General features: G+C 33.7%; 1 protein-coding gene across 2 annotated transcripts in view; it reads right to left on the minus strand.

The window, feature by feature from the left end:
- Positions 1-3572, minus strand: part of LOC129247211 (uncharacterized) — a 22777-nt gene extending 19205 nt beyond the window's left edge. For both annotated transcript variants that reach the window (XM_054886232.1, XM_054886230.1), the window contains exon 1: positions 3336-3572. The gene's annotated coding sequence lies outside the window, so the exon portion shown is untranslated. The remainder of the gene's footprint in view (positions 1-3335) is intronic.
- Between the last annotated feature and the right edge of the window lie 10924 nt (positions 3573-14496).

A 14496-nucleotide genomic window follows, 5' to 3' on the forward strand; every position in this document is an offset into this window, starting at 1 on the left:
TAGTGGATGTTTGTAGATAAGCTGGTATTTACTTGGGTATCAAATTACCCAAAGATTTCGGGGTTTTGTGCCCCAAGCTGTGACCCGATCCAAAAAATTTGAACATACAGTTGTTCAAACTTTAACCGTAGATCATGTGTATCTTTTTTGATACATACTGAATTATTATTAAAAATGAAACAAACCAATGTGTTATTAACTAGATTTTGAGATAGTTATAAAATTAAGCTTTATTGACGCATTTTGTACAAATATTTTCCATATGTTTGTCTTTACAATAAGGTTTTTTGCATTTGCTGCAATATAAAGAGGTCCATATAACTATAACACATACAACAACTTGCTCGATTCTTTTTTTTCAAACTTTCCATTTTAGCCTTTTTTGATGATCCAGTTTCGTTCTTGTCTTGACGACGCCAGTAAAGAAAATCGACGAAAGCATGCCATTTTGAGTACTTTGGGATTGTTTTTCAACATAAGGTTTAGCTAATGAAATATGAGTTTAATGCTGAGATGTCAATCATATTGGAAAAAACTGCCATAGTCCAACGATTGTTTTTTCGCTTGCAACTGTAACAGGTTAACATTTTGTCCACCGTATCAACTCCTTCTTTCGTCGAGTTATAAAAGGAAATTAATTCTGGCAATTTTTTTGAGTTACCTAGAACATTCGCGTCGTGGTGCATTGTGCTCATAACAATTGTGCATTTGTTTTTATGGCTCATATACGAAACAAGAGTAGTGTCCGGAGTAAATGCAAAAGTTGAATTAAATCTAGGAACGTTTTTGCACTGAAGTAACTTTGGAGGAATGGATCTCTTATTTTTGCGCATTGTTCCAACCATTGTTAGATTTCGTTTTAAAAGTTTTTGACCCAAAGTTTGCGACGAGAAAAAGTTGTCCATGGTAACGTTGTGACCTTTCAATCCTTCCACTAAATCAAGTACGACCCGCTCGCCTTGGTTGCGCTCTGCAACTCCAGTAATTCCTTTTCCCAAATAAGGCTGTATTTTCCAAACATAACATGTTTCGGAATCAACGGCGAACCAAAACTTTATACCGTACTTCTCGGGTTTCGACGGAATGTACTGGCGAAACTTACAGCGGCCGTGAAAACCCAATAATTGTTCGTCTACTGTAATGCAATCATGAGGATTATAGAACGTAGGGAGTAGTTTTACCCACCGTTCCCAAAGATCGCGAATTGGTGCAAATTTATCTTCACTTCTTCTCTCTCGTCGACTAAGTACGTCATCAAAGCGTATAACTTTCAATACATATAAAAATGTTTTTCGGTCATAATTGTGCGAAATATAGGTCGCCCATATGTAGTATCGAATAAATCATGCAAAGTTTCATTTTTAGATCTATATAAGTATTCCAAAAAAACAATTTTTTATTTATGATATTTTAGTTTTTGAATATATGTATTAACGTACTTATATACACTAGCCAATATCAAAACAGCCAGAAAAGTCAGAAGTAGATCTTCATTAATTTCTAAATGTTTATCTCCATGCAATTCTTTCCCATACTTATTCGAATTTTCAATTATTATTTTCGTGATCGATGTAGGGAAAAATAATAGCATAATAGCTCGGATGTTTCCAATTCGGCTAGATGCGTTTCTTGTTACTCCTAAAAGAAGTAAGTCAGTATGTAAATTGAAAAATCGTAATATAAAAAAGCACAGTTAGTAACCTGGTCTCAAACTAATGACGTTTTCCGCCCTTGAACGACCGATGGTGTATGGCCCTGGATTCCATATGGTACCATCTTTTGCAGTATATAACGGATCAATATCAAAGTTAAGACCAATATTCTCAGAAATATCTGATAAAAAACTTTCATTTGAGTCATTTTCAAACACATAGTCCTCTACCTCAGTTTCTGAATTGGAAAAATTTCCATTTTCAGATTCATCGTTTGAACTGTTATCCAGAACTTCATTCACCAGCTCCTCTAAAGTTAAATATTGCGGACGCGACATTTTTGAACCAAACTTCACTAACAATCACTTATTCACAAAAAAACGTCCGAATAATGTCAAAACAAGAATGAAACTAAAACTATTCGCACGAAAAATCATTAAAAATTTCATATGTATCAAATATGATACAATGAGTAGAATTATGAAGTTTTCGTTTTTTTCGCGGCCTACTTGATTTTAAAATTTGAAACTCAGTTTAAAATGCTTATATCAACAGAACAAACAAAGTCATAAAAGTTGAGGTAAGTGTTGCCAACGTGGACGAATTTATTGGCTTCTAAAATATGAAATGTATCATTTTTGATACAAAGAACGATCTACGGTTAATCTAAAAATCAAATTTTAAAATTCCTGTACACTAATTTATTAAAAAACCTAAGTTTGAAATTAACATGTTTGCGTAAGTTTGGGAAATAAGTTTATTAATAGCCTTTTATCATGCCCTAAAGCAGCCAGTTAATTAAGTATAACGCGGTAGAATAGACATGTTTTAAGTTAGAATTCCATAAAATATTAATTGATATATCTGCTGAGAAAAGCATGGTTGATTTAATTGAAGAACAAAAATCATAAAGGTTTTAATTTTATGAACTATGATTTAAAATAATAAATACATTTTTTTATTATGATTCTTTTTTTAAGTTTTGTATACTTTTAAATGCACCGAACTTGTACTCCAGTTGGAACCCGAAAATTCTTGTGAAGTAGTGAAGGCCTGCAAATGAAAACTGTAACTGTACAAACCTACTTCCCTGTTGATCACAAATATCAACACTCACAGACAAATGCCAGCTTTGGTTGCCGTCCCTTCTTTGACACACAAAGTTCCGCACCCTCAAACGTATCTGTGACTCCTAAAAACACGTCTAGCGTGCTGGCCAGTAGCCACTCTAGCTCGATAGCTAGTTCTAATCTACCCTGTCGACATGGCATAGGTGAAATGCAACTGGCAGAGTCGCCCAGTTTTGGCCCACAATGTCAGCGATGCGAACCTCCACGTTGTGTTGAGCGGAATCTACATGGCGAAATCATGCGGCTCTTACAATATCACAGATCTTGCGATGCATTGTTGTCAGTGCTGCTTCAACCGAATAATTTATATCACATAAATATTTCGGTAATCGGAACTGGTGAGCCTTTAGGTTGCATTTATGCCACGGAGCATGCCATTAATGAGGCCGTCGCAACAGAGGTCTTCAGTAGATTTCTAACGTTTTTTATAGTGGATGCGCACATTTCGGTACAGCAAAAGGACAAAATTCTAGCTCATACCTTCGAATTCTTCAAGAACTAATCAAGAAATTTATACTTGAAAACCCATATCATGTATTGAATTTGGACTTACGGTTAGTGAGAGTTCCGTCGCGGTTAGTAGTTTGTAAAATGTGGAGCCTCTTTGTTGGTTTTGTTTTAGTAAAGGTAAAATGATTCGGTAGTGTTTTATTTATTTTTATTTTTTACTATTATAAAGCACAAAAACACGACACCTATCGAACCGTTGTAACCACACAATCATCACTTAACAGTTAGCTGTGCACTATTGCCTAATTTGTAAAATCTGTGAGTAATAAAATTTTCCAATACATATACAATTTATTAAGGGACTGCTTTGGAAGATTTGATATTAATACCCCTAGAGTGAATTGAGAAACTTTGAGAAGTGTCGATAAAGCAGAGCTGACAGCAGTTAATATTTTTTCGCATGCTGCGAGAGAATTTGAGTTAATTGGAAATTGAGTAAATTTGAAAGTTGTCTCACTAATTGCTATTACAGCAGCAAAATAAAGCCTCGCAAATTTGTAGTATTCTTGTATACAACGGACAAATATATATAAGGTATTTGCCTGGCACCGTACCAGGAATGATAGATTTCACGATTGAACCTTCCGAATTCGCTCTGGCGTCAACGCTGTGAATATCCAAACAAGAGGAAGAGAAATTGCTAATTGGTGAAGAGGGAGAGGAAGCAAATGTCATAGAAACTGTCAAATACAGAAATGTGACGCGATCTTGTATTCTACTATTCTTGAAAAACACATTATTTATTCCGGCTTAAAGGATACAAATTTATTTATGTATTCAAAACAATTTTATATACATATAAACTTTTTCTTTCAACGTTTCCTAAAAACTGAACAGTAATTACAACTCCGTTTTCAATAGATTTAGAAATTGCTTAACATAAAAAAAAAATACAGTAACTACTTTAACTACTTTTATGTATGTAAAATTTTTTGAAGAGTTTGTTTTGTGAAATTACTTAGTTTCTTTTCTATTCCATTTGAAACCAGGTAAAATCTAATAGTACTTAGTCTTACCATAAGTTCGGTTGCAAGTTAAGTCCGTTATAGATATGAAATTATAACACACTTTTTGAAATATTGAATTTCGAAAAAAATTCTTTTTTTTTTTCTTTTTTGCTAAATAAAAAATGTTCAACTACTTTTTTGCAATTGTTTCTACAATTAGTGTAAGTAAGTCGCTCGTGTAAGTAATGAAGATCATTTTGAACCCCGAATTATTAAAATCGGTTCGTTTTTGACTAAGTTATGAGCATTAAAAAAAAATTTCTTATATAATTACAAAAAATCGATTTTGAGCCGAAAAACAAAATTGCCGATAAATTTTGAAAAAATTTTTTTTCGGGCAAACAAAAAAATATGTGTCTCATTATTTTGACCAGAGAGCAACATATTTGAGTTACATCGAAATCGAAGAACATGACCCGAATAGCCCGGTTGAATTGAAATGGAAAGCATCTACAATCACTTTTCAATTTTAAACGCGAATAAGAAGAAGATTGGAATGGCAACAGTATGGTACTGCCGGATGCCTGCAAATGAAAACAAAAATATGAACAAAAATTAAGTATTTGAGCTTAGTGTTAATGATAAGGATGGGGGTTATTGTGCCTCCTTACTACATACACGCATCTGACGTTTTAATTTTGGGGTCAATGGTTTTAACACGGAAAGGAGTTCTACGCAAAAATACTATGGATTGCGTAGGTGGAGTTGGACTGATTCGGGTTATTTTTTTTTTAAGGAAACGATTTTTTTAATAAAGACAACTACGACCACCTTATTTATTGTAAAGTACATGTGATGTGGTGTACTTATAATGATAATATTAGAGACCCTCATGCAAATTGAACGAAACGGTATCATCGAAAATGAAAGAATTACTAAATCCATGGAAGAGCTTTAGGGCAAACCTGCCGACTAAAGATTCCTTTAAAATAAAAGAAGATTTTTTTAGAGTTAGGGCAAATGACTGCCTTCCAACTATTAGATGTGAGCTGTGTGAGCTGCTAGAGCTGACTGAGCTGACTTCTGATAGAATGGCTTTATTTTTATACTTTCTTTTTGCCTTGTTATCAATATACATAATTACAATCAAACATTTGTTGCAAGTAAAAATCAATAACAAAATTGTAAACACTTAAAATACTATACAATTAAAATTCTGCTTAGGTTGACTTAAATTTTGTTTAGGTTAACCTACTTCACAATGAGTTATGGCTTTGCTTTGGAGTGGGGTATCGTGTGACAAAAAGTGCATTTGGTGTGTGCTATGTGTTTACTTATGTTTCGGGTTTCAAAGTAAAGGGCAAAGAGTTTATGTTATTGAAATTGAAAAAGAATTGTGTCGTTAAAGTGGAGTACATTGAAATGAAAGAATTATGTCACTGAAATTGAAAGTGGAGTGAATTGAAGTGGTTTACTTAATTTGAGTTGGAGTATTAGGAATATTTGGAAGTGAAGTGGAGGTACTCTACACCCCTATGGTTAAGATTGAAAATTACTGTGCTAAGAAATTTGTTTAAATTTTGCAAGTACAGTGGTTTTCAATAAAAATAATTTTATGACTATGAAAGTTTCTTAGTATATCTAAATCTATTTTTAATTCTATGTTTTATAGTACATTTTTCTTAAATTTATTTAATATGATAATATTTTAGGTGATTTTGTATTTCTTAAGGGTATTATTATGATATTCTTTAAGCTTATTGTTAATTTGTAATACAGAATTGACTCCTTTACGCTCTACTATGAGATAAGGGCCATGATATGGACTTTGCTGTTTTCTTCTAGTTTCTAGTTTTACAAATACCCAGTCACCTACTTTTAGTTCTGATGTGTTACTGTTCTTGTCATATAGTTCTTTTCTCTTTTGTTTTGTTAGTTTTATCAGTTCTTGTGCCCTAAGAAGTGACTCTTTTAGTCTAAGTTTCATCTCATTTGCGTAATTGTTTAAGTTATATACTGGTTGATTGTCCTCGATTATGTCAGTCGGTAAGCGTGGAAGTTTTCCGTATATTAACTCGTACGGTGAAAATTCCGTCTCTATGTTCGGTGTGGTATTAAAAGCAAATGCAAAATAAGGTAGCCATTGGTCCCATTCGTGACTTTCTACGAAGTGTGATAGAAATTCATTTAGGACTCTGTGACTCCTTTCAACTGTTATTGTCTGATGGTGATAGGGTGCTGAAAAGGTCTGCTTTATATTTAGTATTTCGCATATATTTTTCATTAATTCATTTGCAAACTCTGTACCTCGATCAGATTTTAATGTTTTAAAAAGTCCGTATTTTAGTATTACCTGTTCTACTAGTGTCTTTGCGATAGAAATTGCTTCTTTAGTTTTCATTGGGAATAGGATTACGTATTTTGTCAGTTCGCATTGTACTGTTAAAATATATCGGAAACCATTTGATATAATCAATGGTCCTACTGTATCTATGCTTAAATTTTCAAAACTTGTACTAGGTGTGTCCGTTATTGTCATTTTTTCTTTTATGTACTTTGTCTGTTTGTTCCGAGTACATTCTTTACAACTGTTTATATATCGTTTTATCATTTTTCTCATGTTCTTCCATATGTATTTTTGCTTTAATTTTAAGATAGTTTTTCTTATACCCAGATGTCCTCCTAGTGCTGAATTGTGATACTCAAAGATTAATTTTTTTTTTTATTTCTTCGTCATTAATTTGTTTTGGGGCTTTATATAAAATTATTCTTAGGGGTCTTAATTTTTCTTCTAATCTTTCACTTTGTAACTTGTTGAATGCATTCTTAAAATCTTCAATATTCATTTCTTTTAATAAATTATCTTTTGCTAGCGCTAGCTTTTCTATATTCCTTTTAGTCGCTATTGATGATAGTTTCGCCATGATTGAAACGTATTTCAGAGGCTCCTCACTATATCGGACTATTATATCCCCTTTTTTATTTATCTGTATTTCGGATCCTTTCATTTTTTCTTCGTATACGAATTTTAATCTTTTTATATTTCTTATATCAGCTATGGACGTACATTCCCAAATGTGAAGTTGGCCTGACTTCGAATGAGAGTTGTAGTTCTCCTTGTCTACCCTGGTGTTATTTTTGGCAGACATTCCCCTTGTTATTACAAACATTTTATTATTGTCATCACAATTCGTTGGTATCATTTTTTTTAGTATGTCTGAGTCTATCTTTATTCGTGATAATGCATCGGCATTTGTGTTCATTTTGCCTTGCTTGTAGACTATATCGAAATCATAGTCTGACAAATCAAGTCTAATCCTTGTCATCTTGGATGAAGGGTTTTTGTGTGAAAATAAGGAGATAAGAGGTCTGTGGTCCGTCACCACGGTGAATCTTCTACCCATTAGGTATGGACGGAAGAAATTTATTCCCCAGTGAATCGCGAGTAGTTCTTTTTCTATGACTGACTTATTTATATCATGTTTTAGTAAAGTTTTGCTTGCATATGATATAGGCAAATCTTTTCCTATTTCTCCTTGACTAAGTACTGCACCGAGTGCCAAATTAGATGCGTCTGTTGTGAGCACAAATGGTTGCTCGAAATTTGGATATTGCAAAATAGGTGGATTGATTAGTTTTTCTTTTAGTGATTCGAAAGCTTTCTGACATTCGTCAGTCCAATTGAATGCTTGTCCCTTCTTTACGAGATTATTTAGACACTTGGTTACTTGAGCAAAATTTTGTATGAAACGTCTATAGTAATTACAAAAGGCTACAAATCTCCTAACCTCGTCACTACTTTTAGGTATGGGGTAATTTTTTATCACTTCAAATTTTGATGGGTCTGTTTTTATGCCATCTTGCGTGATCAGATGTCCTAGGTACACGACTTCGGATTTTAGAAATACGCACTTTCTCGCATTTAGTTTTAAATTATATTTTCGTAGTCTTTCAAAAACTGCAATTAAATTATTGTTGTGGTGTTTTAGGCTACAGCCAAACACTATAATATCGTCTACGTATAAGAATGCATTGCTATCTAAACCACTCAAAGCTATTGTGAGCATTCTTTGAAAGCTATTGCTGGATATTTTGAGTCCAAATGGTAAGCGTTTAAATTGGTAATGACCTTGTCTTGTGGAGAATGCAGTCAGGTGTCTTGAGTGTTTGTCTAGCGTTATCTGGTGAAATGAGCTTGTCATGTCGAGCGTTGAAAAATATCTTGCGCGACCCAGTTTGTCTAGTACGTCTTCTATTCTTGTTAACGGGAATTTATCATTAATAATCTTTTTGTTTAGTTGTCTATAGTCTACTACAAGCCTCCATTTTTTTTTTGTCTCCGCTACTTTTCTTTGGTACGATCAAAAGAGGTGAATTATAAGCGCTAACTGATGGTTCCACTATGTCGGTTTGCAATAAATTTTCTACTTGTTCTTCTATTTCTTTAAGCTGAGTCTGAGGCAATCTATAATTTTTTATGTATACAGGTGTTTTATCGTTTAGATTCAGATGTTGGGTATAAAAATTATTGGTGCTCAAGGATTCCCCTTCTATATGAAAAATGTCTTGAAATTGTTCGAAAATTTTATATAATGAATCCTTTGCGGTTTTGTCGTCTGAGTGTAGATTTAAAATTTCTATTAATTTTTGAAAACGCGTTTTGTCAAAATTATCTTTATTTTTCTGGTTAATTACGTAATAGTTATTTAAGGGTTCTGTTTCAAGATTTAGATTTTTTATACGAATTTCATTGTCGTTGACGTTAAGTAGTCTTATGTGAGCAAATCCTTCCTTGGGTACTATGGAGTTTCCTAGAAATACGCCTTTTTGAATTTCTTTGTTGAACACGACGCTGTCTTCAGTTAGATCTAGTTTTACTCGGTGAATTATTTCCGACCTTGCAGGAATAATTATATCCGAAACTTCAGATAAATCTGAATGAATGGGTAAAATGATCTCTTCATCATCGACAACGAGTGTTATAGTATATGTTTCTAAATCGATTTTGCAAAGGCAGTCTTTCAGAAAATCCTGTCCCAATATTCCGTCAGTTTGTATAGGAAATTTGTCGTCTACTATATTGAATTTTTGGATATGCGATTTCTCTCCAAAATCTAATTTTATGTCTGTTACTCCTTTTGAGTAGATAATTTCGTTTGATATCCCTGTTAGTTTACATTTATCTTGGTCATTGAAAAATAAGTCGCCATTTAGATTTTTTGGCTTTATGATAGATACGTCCGCTCCCGTGTCTATTATGAAAGTTAGATTTGTATTTGAGTCTGCACATCTTAAAGAAATTATATTCGTAGCATTGTTTGAAATTCTGAAAATATTTAATTTTGGGTACCCGGGGATTGACTCTTGTTTGTTTGTCCTTCCTCCGGGGCAAACTCGTTTCCCTGTTGCATTACTCTAATTCTGTTATTATTAAAGTTTCCGCGGTTATAAGTGTTCCCACGGTTATTGTTTTGTCCCCTGTTGTGCCCATGATTGTACTGGTTTCCAAAATTATTATTGTGTCTAAAATTGTTGTTATAATTATTTCTATTATAATTGTTACTATTAGTTCCAAAATAGTTATTTGCATTGTGATTTTGCCCACGGTGTCCATGATTTCCTCTGTAATTATTTCCACGGTGTGAATTTTGTCCAACATAGTTTTGGTTAAAGGTATAACATCCTTGTTTATTTGAGTTATTATGTCCTCTGTAATTGTTTCGTCCTCTGACATTGTTTTGATTTAAAAACATAATTTGTCCAGACGTACTGGTAGTTCTTTCTAGGTCTTTTGCCAAGTTTATGGCTTCTTGTAATGTTTTCGTTTGGGTTAAGCATATCGCTTGTCTTAGGTCGTCGTTTAAATTAGTTTTGAAAATGGTTAAGCCATATTTTTGGTTATTTCTAATGACGTCGTCTTTTCTTTCGTTCGTTACTGTTCCTTCCATCTCTGCAATCTGTAATGTATTCAATTCAGAAATAAGTTGCAGAATATGGTCACTGAATGTAGCCACATTTTGATTTCTTTGCGTACAGCAATTGAGTTTTGAGTATATTTGTGGAATGGTTAATGGATTCTTGTATAGCTTTGTTAATTCAGTTTGTAATTTATCAAAATTGTCAATTGGGTCTAGCATTCCAATTGCTGTCCTCACTTTGTTATTCAATTTTACTTCCCTAATAAATTCTATGAATGTTATTTTACTTTGTTCATTTAGTGTCTTGTAAATCAATTCTGTGATTTTTAGAAATGATGGTAAGTCCCTGTAGTTTCCAGTAAATTCTGGGACTACTTTTAATGACGTATTTATATCGAATTCTGACATTTTTTGTGTTGAAATATTATGTGAGCCGCTCTGTTCTAATTTGTCTTGATAGTTTTTTTGTTCTATTAATCGTCCTTTTGTCTCAGTGTACAATTTCTGGAAATTTGTTTTTAATATCGTAAGTTCTTTGTAGTCTATGTCAGGGTTAGTTTCAAGTTTTTCAAATTCAATTTTTAAATTCTCTATGTCTTTTAGTTTTTGTGATAAAGTTTCTACTTTATATTTTTTTGCTCCCTGTTTTTTTACGTTCTCTAATATCCTTGACAAAGTCCTTACAATTTCTTCAATATCTTTCATTTAAAATGTGATTACAGATTTCATTTTATTGTATTATATATATATTTTTATTTTATTTTATTAATGCTTAACATTTTTGTAAAAAAATAATTTTTTTTTTGTTTTAAACTATCTGCCTACTTCTATTCAAGTGTTTGTGTAAGTATGTTTTATAATATTTGTTGATTCTGTGTACAATGTATAAAATTATTATGAATATAGTGAATAAAATAATTACATCTAGTGTTATAATCTTATTCTCTAAAAAGCTGCTGTTGTTGGCTGCTGTCTGGTTGAGGATGATTTCCTCCTTCTCTTGTGTTGACCACCAGTTCCCCATAAGCGTAGATTTTTGTGTCTTCTATAATTTCCCAAATGTTTTTCTTTCTCTGCTGTAATTTTGCCTTGAGCTCTTTGTTTAGGTGTTCACGAGCATGCTCAGCTGCTAACGCTTTTGAAAAGTTGTTGCTTGCTTCTTGATTTGCTGATTTTCTTTTTATATCAAGAAGTTTAGCTTTTTCTACTCTAAGGCGTTTTTTGTATCCTCCTCGGGTTTTTAGCTTTAAATTTACTTTGGGGATAGCCACACGATGGGTGTCTTTGTTGTCTTCCAGTCTTTTTCTATACTCGTGTATGGAAATCTTATTTGGTCCTTCCATGAAGTTGTTGTGTTTCAAAATTTAGTGATTGATCGTAATTGTTAGAATTGTCCGTAGGATCGTCCGCAGGATCGCCATGTAAAGTACATGTGATGTGGTGTACTTATAATGATAATATTAGAGACCCTCATGCAAATTGAACGAAACGGTATCATCGAAAATGAAAGAATTACTAAATCCATGGAAGAGCTTTAGGGCAAACCTGCCGACTAAAGATTCCTTTAAAATAAAAGAAGATTTTTTTAGAGTTAGGGCAAATGACTGCCTTCCAACTATTAGATGTGAGCTGTGTGAGCTGCTAGAGCTGACTGAGCTGACTTCTGATAGAATGGCTTTATTTTTATACTTTCTTTTTGCCTTGTTATCAATATACATAATTACAATCAAACATTTGTTGCAAGTAAAAATCAATAACAAAATTGTAAACACTTAAAATACTATACAATTAAAATTCTGCTTAGGTTGACTTAAATTTTGTTTAGGTTAACCTACTTCACAATGAGTTATGGCTTTGCTTTGGAGTGGGGTATCGTGTGACAAAAAGTGCATTTGGTGTGTGCTATGTGTTTACTTATGTTTCGGGTTTCAAAGTAAAGGGCAAAGAGTTTATGTTATTGAAATTGAAAAAGAATTGTGTCGTTAAAGTGGAGTACATTGAAATGAAAGAATTATGTCACTGAAATTGAAAGTGGAGTGAATTGAAGTGGTTTACTTAATTTGAGTTGGAGTATTAGGAATATTTGGAAGTGAAGTGGAGGTACTCTACATTATTTTGCAGATACTTGAATTATTGTGGAAAAAATCTGTTTATAAAAAGCATGAGGACCCATTTGTAAAACTAATCGAAGCAATACAATACACTTATAAACCGTAATTTTTGGCTTTTAATTACTTTACTATTTTTTGTGATACATTTAATATCATTGTTTTTAAGTTTAAATGAGTTGTATGTTTTTATTTTCAAAAATATTTACCAATTTTAAATTACAGCAAAACTGCAGTTTTACAATGAACCTTCCACTGAACACGAACTTCGTTTTTATTTCAGGTGTATGGCAACACCAACTTTTCGCTAAATTACAGAACTTTAACATTAAATTACTTAAAAACTATAAGCCTCCGGCAGGTGCGGTTTTCAGTTTTAAGATGGGGATACACCCCTCTACCCCCCCCCCCCCCCCCCCTTTTAACCTTTTTTTGTCAAAGCGATAGACATTATACTAAATATTTCCCCTAAAATCACCTTCGACAGACTCTTCAAGACGAGCATACCGTCTTATTAAGTTTCTATACAGATGGTTCTAACCTAGACGATAAGGTTGGCTATGGAGTATTTTTGAAGGGGTCAGGACGTGAACTATCTATTCGACTACTAGACAACTGCAGCGTTTATCAGATAGAAGTTATGGTTGTCGAAGAAATGGCTACATGTCTAAATACGCAGGCCGTAACAAAAACTACAATAAATATATTCTCGAATAGCCAGGCGGCCATTAAATCAATGAATGCGGCTATACTAAGATCAAAGGTTGCAAAGGAATGTAGGGCAACCCTAAATGTCATTAGTGTCATATTCAAGGACAACCTTATTTGGGATTCGGGGCACAGAGATATTGAGGAAAATTTTAAAGCTGTTGAGCTAGCCAGGAAAGGTAGTCAAATATAGGTAATTATTTGTTCAAATTTCTTACGGAACGCAAAATGGTTGCACGAAGAAAAATAAATTAGGCTCCAGTGTCGCACAATGGTATCACAACAGACCTGTAAGGACTAAGTGAGTTGGTCGTACAGACCGACTAATTGAAAAATCGTGCTAGGAGACTATCTGCTATTAGACGACATGATGATTTCCAAGTTCATACTAAAGTTCCTAATCGAAGTAGGACTAAAAGGTATCACCTAAATACTGATGGTTGCAGTGTTCTATCCCCAATCCAGTACTGGTAATAATAATAAACCAGACACAGCCGCTGGGAGGTGTAACCGGGTACAGCTGATTTCATATAAATCGTCTTATTTATTTATTGAATGTCACATCAACTACCTTAATGTGAGTAAATGTATTGGAAACTGCTACTTGTTTTAATGTTTAAATACAGGGTGGCTGATGAAAGCCGCTACCAAAAAAACAAATTGAATAACTTTTTTTCTTTTTAAGTTATCTGTTCAATTTTTGTTTTAATTTGCAGATTGATCTTTAAAATTTATTAAAATGGATAACTGGGACACGCAAACAAGAATTTGGATAGTCCGCCGCTATCACGCACTGGAGTCCGTAGTTTTGGTACAGAGAGAGTACAGGCGGATGTTTGGCGGCGATCCCCCGAGCAGATGGACCATAATGAGACTAGTGAATAATTTTGCTGAGCAAGGAACAGTCGCAAGAAGGCCTTATCATCGAAACCCACCAGTTCGGACGGAGGAAACGATCGCTGCTGTAGCTGCAGCTATACAAAGCAATCCAAGGGTTTCAACAAGAAGCTTATCTGCTCAACTTGGTGTCAGCCGACAGTCTTTGCAAACAATAATGCACAAAGATTTAGACTTATTTCCCTACAAAATTCAAATGGTTAACAAACTGAATGCAGCAGACTTTCCGATTCGCTTGGAATTTTGCCAGAAGATCCTGCAAATGGTGGAAGAAGACCAAAACATGTTAAACTGCCTTTTCATGTCTGATGAGGCCCATTTCGATTTAAACGGCAATGTGAACAAACAAAATTGTCGAATATGGAGTACTTCTAACCCACAGATACTCCACGAGACGGAATTGCATCCTCTTCGCGTGACAGTGTGGTGTGCGGTTTCTTCACGCTGTATTGTCGGGCCTTATTTTTTTGAAGAAAATGGTTACACCGTTACGGTTACTGGAGCCCGTTATTTGAAAATGCTGAAAGAATTTTTCTGTCCAGAACTACGCCGAAAGAGAATTCCTTTCAACTCTGTGTGGTTTCAACAAGATGGGGCAACGCCTCACATAGCCCAGACTGTTATGA

Source organism: Anastrepha obliqua, chromosome 5 (assembly GCF_027943255.1).
Source record: "Anastrepha obliqua isolate idAnaObli1 chromosome 5, idAnaObli1_1.0, whole genome shotgun sequence".
Lineage (NCBI taxonomy): Eukaryota > Metazoa > Arthropoda > Insecta > Diptera > Tephritidae > Anastrepha > Anastrepha obliqua.